Genomic DNA, 10,848 nt, shown 5'->3' on the forward strand with positions numbered 1-10,848 from the left:
TCTCAGTACATCAGCCGGGAGGAGTCAGATCACAGGGTACTGATGTCTGCTGGGATTATACTCATCATATCCAGACAAAACAAGTTGAGGAGGATCTATATTTTCATTCTTTATCAGAATTGTATCTCATTTGGTTGTGCATTACTTTTGTTAAAATGTGTTATTTGTAAACCCATGTGTAGTGCAACTCTTCTGTAACTTTGGATTAAAGGTATTTATGGTCTTTTTGTTTGTTTGATTTTTAAGTAAGTTATTTCTTTCGTAGACCTGCTGATGGTATGGTTCCATCCTTCTGACCTCAGCTTCTGATTTTTTAATGACTTTTTGTTTCCAATATTGTTATTTTAAATTGTGGTTGAAGCAATAGAAAATTGAAATATGGATTGTGCATGACTGTGTCTTGAGTGTAAAAATATTGCAGTTTGAAACTTGGACCTAAAGTATTGCAAATAAAAATGACAAACATCAACGAGCTGGTGCTTCTGTCTTCTGTCACCCTTCCTGCCTACCCCTCTGGCATTGGCCGTTGTACCTAGTTCACCGGTTAGAGGCAGGGAAACGCCCGGCCTTGTGAGCAATGCAGGAAATGTCCTGAAGATTCTGCCGCCAAGTAACTCAGACCCCGGATGTCCATCTGGTTTCACATGGAACAGCTCAGAGTTATGGTTTTTCACATGGAATCACGCCTGTAAGTTTTCCATGTTCTCCCTAGCAGCCCACATTGGAGTGAAAAGGAAATTGGCAGTTTGGCTCCATTATACATGTACTTTAATGTTTTAACCAGAGTACTCTGGTCCTATTTCCTAGGCATATATATTCCCATAAAGTAAGAAGCAACAGATTCTGTTACCATTTGGGGGGGTGGGGACTGTGTAAAAGGTGCACGGGATCTCTCCGTATTAGTTCTTGTAACTGCATGTGGATCTCCAGTTATCTTGATAAAATTTCCAATAAGAAAAGCAACAGACTACATGATACCTCCATCGTGACATCTCAGAGGTCATGGCAGGGAGATAGGATGCGAGCTGGATGGCATACCCTAACCCGGTACCAATGCCAACCACCAATCATCTTGGTATCAGGAAGTTCTGCGCTAATTTAATTCCCCTTTAGGTAGTAGGACTCCCCGCTCTCTCTTCAAGCACTTCTGAGGCCTCACAGGGGAAGCAGAGAACTCAAATATCGTTGCTTATGAGTCCTTCGCCACGGGCATCGATCAGTTTGGCTCATCAGCCTATGGTGTCACGTGAGAATAAAATTCCTAACAAGAAGCAACTTTTAATTGTAGAGCCGGGGGCACCTGGGTGGCTCAGTTGGTTAAGCGTCTGACTTGGCTCAGGTTAGGATCTCGCGGTTCATGGGTCCGAGCCCCGCATCCGGCTCTGTGCTGACAGCTCAAGGCCTGGAGCCTGCTTCGGATTCTGTGTCTCCCTCTCCCTCTCTGCCCTTTCCCCGCTCGCACTCTGTCTCTCAAAAATTAAAAAAAAATATTTTAAGTTATAAAATACGGGAGGGGAATGTCATGTTCTTACAGTGCTGTACTACAGCACTTGACATTATGTCCTGAACTCCTGCAATAGGGCACAAATGAGACCCACCGCGTTTTCCACATTTTCTTTCTAAACTTTTGAAGCAGGCATTAGCAAATGGTAGTTAAATCCTGTTCATATTTAAGAGGTTGTGGGACATAATTCAAAAACACTTTTTAATCACTTAAATGATACAGTTACTCCCCTAGCTTTCAAGTAGAGAACAGGGATTACGAAACCATTCCCCCTCAAGAAGATTTTTATCCCTGGTATTTATTGGTCCATTACTGCCTTTAGCAATGATTATTTTCTGATTTGGGGTGTGTTGTGTTTGGTGAACTGTTTTTTACCTGAAGCAGAAGTGCATGTGTCATAATCTGCTATCAGGGTATTTCTTTCATAGGACTTGACCGTGGAAAAGACAATCTTGTCCAATCTTGTTATTCATCTGTAATTTAGAGTCTTCTCTCTTTTGGCTACTCTCTGGATTCCATACGTTACCATCAATCTCAACAACACCAGCATATCTAACATCAAAATGATATAAATACTGCCTAGCGTGCAGGCCCATATTACCAAATCCCGAATAAAGGTTTTATCCCCCACATTGGGAGACAATCTCAAGAGGTTGGTGCAAGAGGCTACATTCATGAATTTTTCAATTGCATGCAAGCTGCCTCGCCCGTGGCAGAGTTCTATGGATTCCACTCAGACTGATGTGTTTACCAATGGCACAGGCATATATAATTTCAAAATTAGCCCATGGTACCAGGTTAAATATCTGTAATGCAGAACATTTCCCTTTTATTAGTGTTCATAAGAGTGGCAAAGGCATCAATTCTAGAATCAAAGCAGCCCTTTTTATTTGGCTCCATGCTACATTCCTGTGATCTTTGCTAACTCATCTGTATAATTTTGAAGGTTATTATATGTACCTTAGGCCCTCCTTCAAATGGTATAGCAATGATAGCACTTGATAGGTTATGAAAGAAGCCAAAGCCTTGATGTCATCTGCACTAATATCTATACTATGCAAGGCACAATGTGGGTTGTGCTGAGCCTATCCTCTCTCTATGACCTTCCAGGCGGCACTGTTCCGCTGACGGTAGAGGTGAGGCCCAGCACTTGGTCATAGGCTTAATGATTTATAAGATGCCATGTACCCATTTCAGTTTTTTTCATTTTCTCAGATCCTCAGATTTCTTCTTTTTGTTGTTTGGAGAGAGAGAGAAAGGGAGGGGCAAAGGGAGAGAGAGAGAGAATCCCAAGCAGCCTTCACATCCAGCATGGAGTCTGACACGGGGCTGGATCTCAGGACTGTGAGATCATGACCTGAGCCCAAATCAGGAGATGGATGGTTAACCAACTGAGCCACTCAGGCGCCCCCAGGTCATCAGGTTTAGCGCTAACTTTTCGTTCACCATCTTGGCATCACAATTGAAGGAGACTTCTACCCCCCAACCCTACCTTGTAATTAACAATTTTTAATGATGTTCATCATTGTCATGGTGCTTGGGTACAGCTGAGGTGGCACCTGCAGCTGCCAGAGTCAGGCCAAGTACAAGTGTGGCTCCTCAGCCTCTAAATGTCTAGGGAGTAAATGAGCCTTACCTGGAGGGGTATTTACTTTGTCCACCAACATATGGTCCAGTGGCTTTCCATTAATTACCTATTGGCTGGAATATACACTGTGGCCCATTGTGATAGGTTCACCCTATTTTTCTCCCTGCCTATACATAGGGCAATCATTTTGGGTTCACCAGGGTGGCCCCTGTTCCTCAACACCCCTTCATGTAGCTCCTGTCATCATACTCTAATGTTGCATCGGTACTGGTTCCATTCAAGCTGCAAAATGCCTTGGGCAGGCCAACCTGTGTGTTTCTAGTAGTTTCCATCTCAATCTAGCTATATATTATGGCAGATTCCTCAATCTTCATACCTCCCGCTTCCTCTCCCACAGAAGTCTCTGGACAGTGGGTTTTCCCACCAAAAATAAAATAATGAGAGTAAAATCATCATTCCTAGAATAGTAACCCTATACCCCAAATGCTCCATCCTGGCTCCCACCACCTCTTTTGCTCTTGCCTCAACTAGATTCAACCATGTGCTGTCAGTTCACTTGAATCTCTTAAATGATGGATTCCCCTTAGGCCGTTATGGGATTAAGAGTTTAGGTCTCAGAGCTAGAACTTCATTTCACTTCTCTCTAAGCATTAAGTTCAGTTATAAAAAGAGGACAAAAATACATCACAAGGTTGTGAAGAATCAAAAAGTTAACTTATCAAAATGTTCATTTGGTCATACTTCAGATATCCAGTAAATGGCAGCTATTATTAGCCTTTTCAGGAAATGGTAGCTATTATTATCAACCTTTAAAAAACATCCTGGCCCACCGTAACACCTTCAGCGGTAGCTACTACACTGAGCGAATTTTGGTTGGCAGTCCAAAGGCAGAAAAATGTTTCTTCTATAATACTGTAGCCATTGTTGGAGACCTGGTCCTGTATAGGACAGGCTTGGGCAGGTTCTAGTTGGTGAAGTGTGCAGTGTGACTATGCACCCCAATTTTTCTCCCATCTATATCCAAAAGCAAGAAATCTTTGCCCACTAACTCCAGTGGTTTGCACCTGGGTGGAGCATCCAGTGATGGTTTCTGTATCGAAGTCTTGTGGTGTGTAAATGCAGGCCCATGCCTGACATTTGTATTTCAAGTCCTCGTCCGTCTTTGGTTGAAATAACCAGCTTTTTTAAATAGTTACAAAGTCCCTTCTTATATTGCCAAAGCCATTGTGTAATACTCTTAAAACCCTTGCATGCCTACCTCTGGTCTTGGCATGGCATTCAACATAAACCAAATCTCTCTAATGGCTCCACATTTCTCTTAAAGACGAGATCCTTCTAATGACTTACAAGGCCCTCTACTGTGTGTGCCATCCCCTTATCTTCTCATCTTATCCCATTTTATTCCCTCCTTCACTCATTCTGCCCCACATGAAGTGGTTTCTTGCTAATCCACAAACATTTCAAGCATGTCTTTGCCTCAGAGCCTCTTTGATGGCTGTTCTCTCTAAATGGAAAACTTCCCTCAGATATCCACACATCTTTCTGTCTTACTTCCTTTAAGTCTTTGCTCAAATACTTCTTTTTCAATGAGACCTACCCTGATTACCCCATTTCAACGGCACTTCTCTGACCAGAACTCCTGTTACTCTTTCCTTAGTCCTTTTTGCCATAATATCTATCAATTCTTTCATACTCTACCATTTGTTTATTTACTTTGTCTATTGTCTAACTTCTCCTAGTCGACTGTAAACTCCACCAGGGCAAGTATCTTCTTTTTAATCCCCTGAGGCATCCCAAGGCACATAGTAGTCACTCAATAAACCTTAGTTGACTCAGTGAATGTTGGATGTTCCTTTCTTCTCGAAACCCTGTCTTCTCTTGATTCTGTGACCACTCTTTCCTTATCATTCTCTCACCTCTCTGCCATTTCTCCAGTTCCCTTTTCATAATCTTGCTTCTACCCACCCTTTACATGTAGTTGACCCCCAGGATTCTTTCATGGTCTTTTTTTCTTACAGCCATTGGCTCCAGCTCTCACTTATACCATAACTCCCAAATGATTATCTCCAGTCAATATGTCTCCTCTAAACTTCATACCTTAATTATATATCTACCTACTTGATACTCAAATTGCCCCAACTGAATGCATATCTTCTATCTACCACATCAGATCCCCTTCTTATTTTTTTATCATTACCCCTTACATCAAAAATCTAGGTGTCATCATAAAAAAAAAAAAAGAAATATAGGGTCATTAATTTTCTCTTCATCATATTTACCCCTACTATTTTCTCAATTCCCAAGTTCCCTTGATTCCTTCTGTTAAGTATCTCTTAAGTTATCTCCTTAGTTTTTACCCTCACTACTACTGTGGAATATTTTAGAAATCCGTAAAAAAAATAATGAAGGCCTTATGAACTGGTCTTTCAGCTTCTACTCTTGGCATTCTGATTCGCATTGCTGCTAGACTGTTTTTTCTAGAAAGTATATCTGACTAGGTCACATCGCTTTTTAAATCCTTTCCATGGACTCTCTGGCACCATCAGGATGGACCTTTTGCTCTCCAGTGTGTCCCCTTCATGTGGATCCTCACATAAAGTTCAAGAACTTATCTAATACTCCCTGAACAGAAACCATAACCCCTGATTGTAGATCCATGGAGAGATATGGGAACCACCTATGAAAGTCACACCGAGAAGTCAAAATTGATCCTTAAGCCACTAGGAAGTAAAAAAAAAAAAAAAAATGGTGAAGAACATTGGCTACAGCATGTGACTGTAAACTCTCCCTGTCTCCCGGTATGATAACCATAGGAAAAGCATATAAGCCCAGTGATGTAATTAGTTCTGAAGCTGAGAACTCACAAACTGGGTAAAGGAGGACACATTTCAGAACAAGCATACAGCGTTCCCCATTCCATGGTGTTTGGATTTGTCCTTCTTGTTGCTGGTTAACCTCACTCCCGAAAAGTAAGCTAACTCCTCTCTTATTTTGGTGCTCCAGAAGTCATGGTCCTTGACCAATAACTTGGATGGATTTGATATATTCAGAATTTTGGGGACTAGCCCTATACTGGTCTAGGGCCATACACACAGAAATCTTCCACTATGGAGTAAAATGTTTTTATACACCTTAAAATGTTTTTACACAGTTACTACTGAGAGCTTCATCCCAGTTTACCAGGTGAGAAGTTCTGTCCTGAAATTCAAAAGTATGAGTGCTGTTGGTTTGGCTATAAGTTCAGCCCTGGGATAAAAGGCAATGACCTTCTCTGGGCAGAGCACCCTCAGAGAGATGGACTATGCCAGGGGCCAGGTCAGCTTGGATAAGGACCCTGGCACAGACTATGAACTTTTCTTGTGACTTTCAACATCTCTAAAGAGCATCTGGGAACAACTCAGCCTAAGAGAGTCCAGAGAAAGGAGAAGAGACCCTCTTCTATGTCTGGGAAGAAGGATTAGAAAGGTGCTTTCATACTCTCAGTAGTCTCCAGGCATGGGGCAGTGGGTGTATCAAAAGCTCTAGAGTTAGAACAACTTTGATTCAAATCCCACCTCTACCACTTAGTCCTGTGAGTTCGATCCAATTCTGTAAACTCCCCAGGATTTCACTTCCTCATCTGTAAGACTGGAATAGTTATACCCATGTAAAATGTAAAGATTGAGACCATGTTGTGAGGAAATTCAGGGCCCAAGATTTGGCTAACAGTTTCCTCTTGATCAATGATAGTTTTCCTCTTGCCCATCCTGAGACTGTATGAAGAGTATGCAAAACCAAGAATCCTCAGAATCAGAGCTACCCTTTTTTGATATGGCCCAGTTCTAATAGCAAGGTCTTTGTTTCTGTCTCTAGAGGACGAACTAGAAACAATACAAGATGGATATGGGGTGATTGTTGAGAAGGGGGCCCTGAAAGGAGGATAGTGTACCATTTTGTAAATAAATACTATTAGTTTTACTTTTATCTAAAAACTAATACATGTCCCATGTTCACCCTGATGTTGCGTTAAATGCTATTTAATAATAAGATGGCAATATTCCCTAAATTGATATAAAAAATTCAATGCAATCCTTATCAAAAGCCCAACAGGCTTCTTTGCAGAAATTGCAAGATTATCCTCAAATTCATATAGAAATTCAAGAGGCCCAGAATAGCCAAACCAATTTTGAAAGAAAAGAACAAAATTGGAAATCTCACAGTTCCTGATTTCAAAACTCACTACAAAGTACATTAGTCAAGATAGTGTGATACTGGCAGAAGGATAGACTTACATATCAGTGGGACAGAATTAAGATCGCAGAAATGAATCCGTACATTCGTGGTCAGTTGGTTTTTAACAAGAGTGTCAAGGCTATTCACTTGCTCAAAGAATAGTCTTTTCAACAACGGGTGCTAGGACAACTGGATATCCACACGCAAAAGGACTAAGTTGGATCCTCATCTTACACCATATATAAAAATTAACTCAAATGGATCAAAGACCTACATAAAAGAACTAAAACTTCAAGACTTTTAGAACTTTTAGACATAAATCTTGTGGCCTTGGATTGGACAATTGTTTCTTAGATATTACACCAATATCGTAAGCAACAAAAGAAAAAAAGAGATAAACTGGACACCATCAAAATTTAAAACTTTTGTGGTCCAAAAGACACCATCAAGAAATAGAAAAGACAACCCACAGAATGGGAGAGAAACCTTGAAAATATGTTAAATGACTTAGATCCAGAATATATAAAGAAAACTTACAACTCACTAATAAAAGGACAAATAATCCAATGAAAAATCAGCCAAAGGATCTGAACAGACATTTTTTTCAAAGATGTACAAAGTCCAATAGACACATAGAAAGATGTTCAGCGTTATTATCCATCCGACAAATGCGAATCGAAACTACAACGAGATATCACTTCACACACTAGGATGCAAATTATCAAGAAGACAAATCTCATAGAAAAATAGATCAGATTTGTGGTTACCAGAGGCAATGGGGAGGGGAGGGGGAATTGGATAAAGGTGGTCAAAAGGTACAGACTTCCAGCTCTAAGATAAAAAGTAGTAGGGATATGATATACAACATGGTGACTATAGCTAACACTGCTGTATAATATAGGGAAGTTGTTAAAAGAGTAGTTCCTAAGAGTTCTCATCACAAGAAATCTTTTTCTTTTTCCTGTATCTATATGAGACTATAGATGTTAACCAAACCTTTTGTGGTAATCATTTCACAATGTGTGTAAATCAAATCCTCATGCTGTATACCTTAAACTTATGTCAGATCATCATGACGTACACCTTAAATGTATACAGCGATGTACGTCATTTCTCAATAAAACTGGGGAAAAGGGAAGACAGCAAGTATTGGCAGGGACGCAGAGCAGCTGTTCTGGAAAATCATCTGTCAGTTACTCGGTTAAGCACAGAGTTACCATGTGATCCAAGGATTCCACTCTTAGCTGTATATACCCAAGAAAATTAAAAATGTATGTCCGCACAAAAAAACATGTACATGAATGTTCACAGCAGCATTATTCATGATTGGCCAAAAGTGGAAACAACCCAAGTTTCTATCAGCTGATGAGTGAATAAAATGTGGTATCGCCATACAATGGAATATTACCTGGCAATAAAAAGAAATGAAGTTTTGATTCATACTACAATATGGATGAAACTTAAAAACATTGTGCTGGAAGAACCCAGACAAAAAAGGTCGCGTATTGTATCATCCCATTTGTATGAAGTGTCTGAATAGTCAAGTCCATGGGCAGAAAGTAGATGAGTGGTTTCCTAGGGTGGAAGGGAAAAGAGCTGGGAGGAAGTCAGGAGTGATTGCTAAAGCATACATACAGGGTTTCTTTTTGGAAGGGATAAACTTTTCTTAAAATTAATTGCTGTGATGGTTGCTCAACTCTGTAAATACACTAAAAGCCATTGGATTGCACACTTTAAATTGGTGAATTGTATGGTATGAGAATGACATTTCACTAACGCTGTTATAAGAGAGTGATACATGTTCATTATGGAAACATGAGAAAACTCAGAAAAGTAAAAAGAAGAAAGAAACTCCATTCACATTTTAAAAAAAACTGTGGGTGCCTGGGTGGCTCAGTCAGTTAAGCAACCAACTTCAGCTCAGGTCATGGTCTCATGGTTCCTGAGTTCAAGCCCCTCATGGGGCTCTGGGCTGACAGCATGGAGCCTGCTTGGGATCCTCTTTCTCCTCTCTCTCTCCTCTCTGTGCTTCTCCCCCCAACTCGTGCTCTCTCTCTCTCTCTCTCTCTGTCAAAATAAATAAACATCTTTTTTAAGTGCTTATCTTGATGGGGCACTTGGGTGGCTCAGTGGTTAGGCTACCGACTTTTGATTTTGGCCCAGGCCACGATCTCACAATTGTGAGATTTAGCCCCATGTTGGGTTCCGTGCCCACAGTCGGAGCCTGCTTGGGATTCTCTCTCTTTCTCAAAACAAATAAACATTGTTTTAAAAAGTACTTATCCTGAAATATAAGATCTTGCATGATTCATTCCATATGTTTCACCTGCAGCAAGCTAATTGTTTTTCTCCAAACATTTCATGCTCCCTTGCAAGTCATGTACACACATCATTCTCACTCCTTATAACTGTTGGTCCCTCTCTTCTTCATTTGATTAATTGTATTCATCCATTAAGATGGGCTTAGATATCACTTCTACCAGTGTTTCCTGACTCGGGGGGTTCGGTGTGTCAAATCATTTACACTATGTGCATTTTTAAAATGAAGAGTTTTAATTCAAGACATATATGTCAACTAAAAAATGAAAATAAATATTAAACAGAACTTCCAAGATTTCTGGGACAATATCAGAAGATCTAACATTCATGTCATTAAAGGCCCAGAGGGGGCAGAAAGGAGATTCGTGCGGAAAGTAATTTTAGAAATATTCATTGCTGCAAATCTCCCCCAATTTAATCAAAGACATAAATTTACAGACGCAAGAACTCTGTGAACTCCAAACTGTATAAACTTAAAGAAAATCACTCCTAGACAGATAATAAAACTGCTCAACATGAATAAAGAAAAATCTTGAAAGCCGCTGGGAAAAAATGGCACATAATATATATGATAACAATAATTTGAAACAGAGTGGATTTCTCATCAGAAACCATGGAGGGTAGAAGACAAAGAAATGTCTTTAAATTGCTGAAAAAGTGGGGTGTCTGGCTGGCTCAGTCAGTAGAGCATGTGACTTGATCTCGGGGTCGTGAGTTTGAGCCCCCATTGGGGGTAGTTTACTTGAAAAAAAAATAATAAATTGTTGAAAGAAAGGGATGCCTAACTAGAATTCTATATCCAATGAAAATATCCTTCAAGAATGAAAGCAAAATAAATTCACTCCTAGATGAAGAAAAACAAAGAGAATTTGAAAACAGGTCTCAAAGAAATACTGAAGGAAGTTCTTCAGGCTGAACATAAATGATACTGGGGAGAATCTTGGAACTTTAGGAATAAAGAGAAATAGAAATGTCAAACATAAAATACTATTTTCCTCCTCTTAAGTTTTTAAAAATGTGCATGACCATTGGAAGCCAAAAAAAAATTATAACTTTGTCAGGAGGAGTTTCTAATGTATTTAGATATGGTACTTATGAAACTTTAAAGGATCGGTCATGGGGTGAAGTGATTGTAAGGCTTTACTTCTTAAAAATGTATTTACAGCAAAAGTCAGTTGAGTTTTTGAAAAATGCACATAGTCGAAGAACCAACATGATGGTCAAG

The sequence above is a fragment of the Panthera uncia genome, chromosome X, assembly GCF_023721935.1.
Source record: "Panthera uncia isolate 11264 chromosome X, Puncia_PCG_1.0, whole genome shotgun sequence".
Taxonomy (NCBI): Eukaryota; Metazoa; Chordata; class Mammalia; order Carnivora; family Felidae; genus Panthera; species Panthera uncia.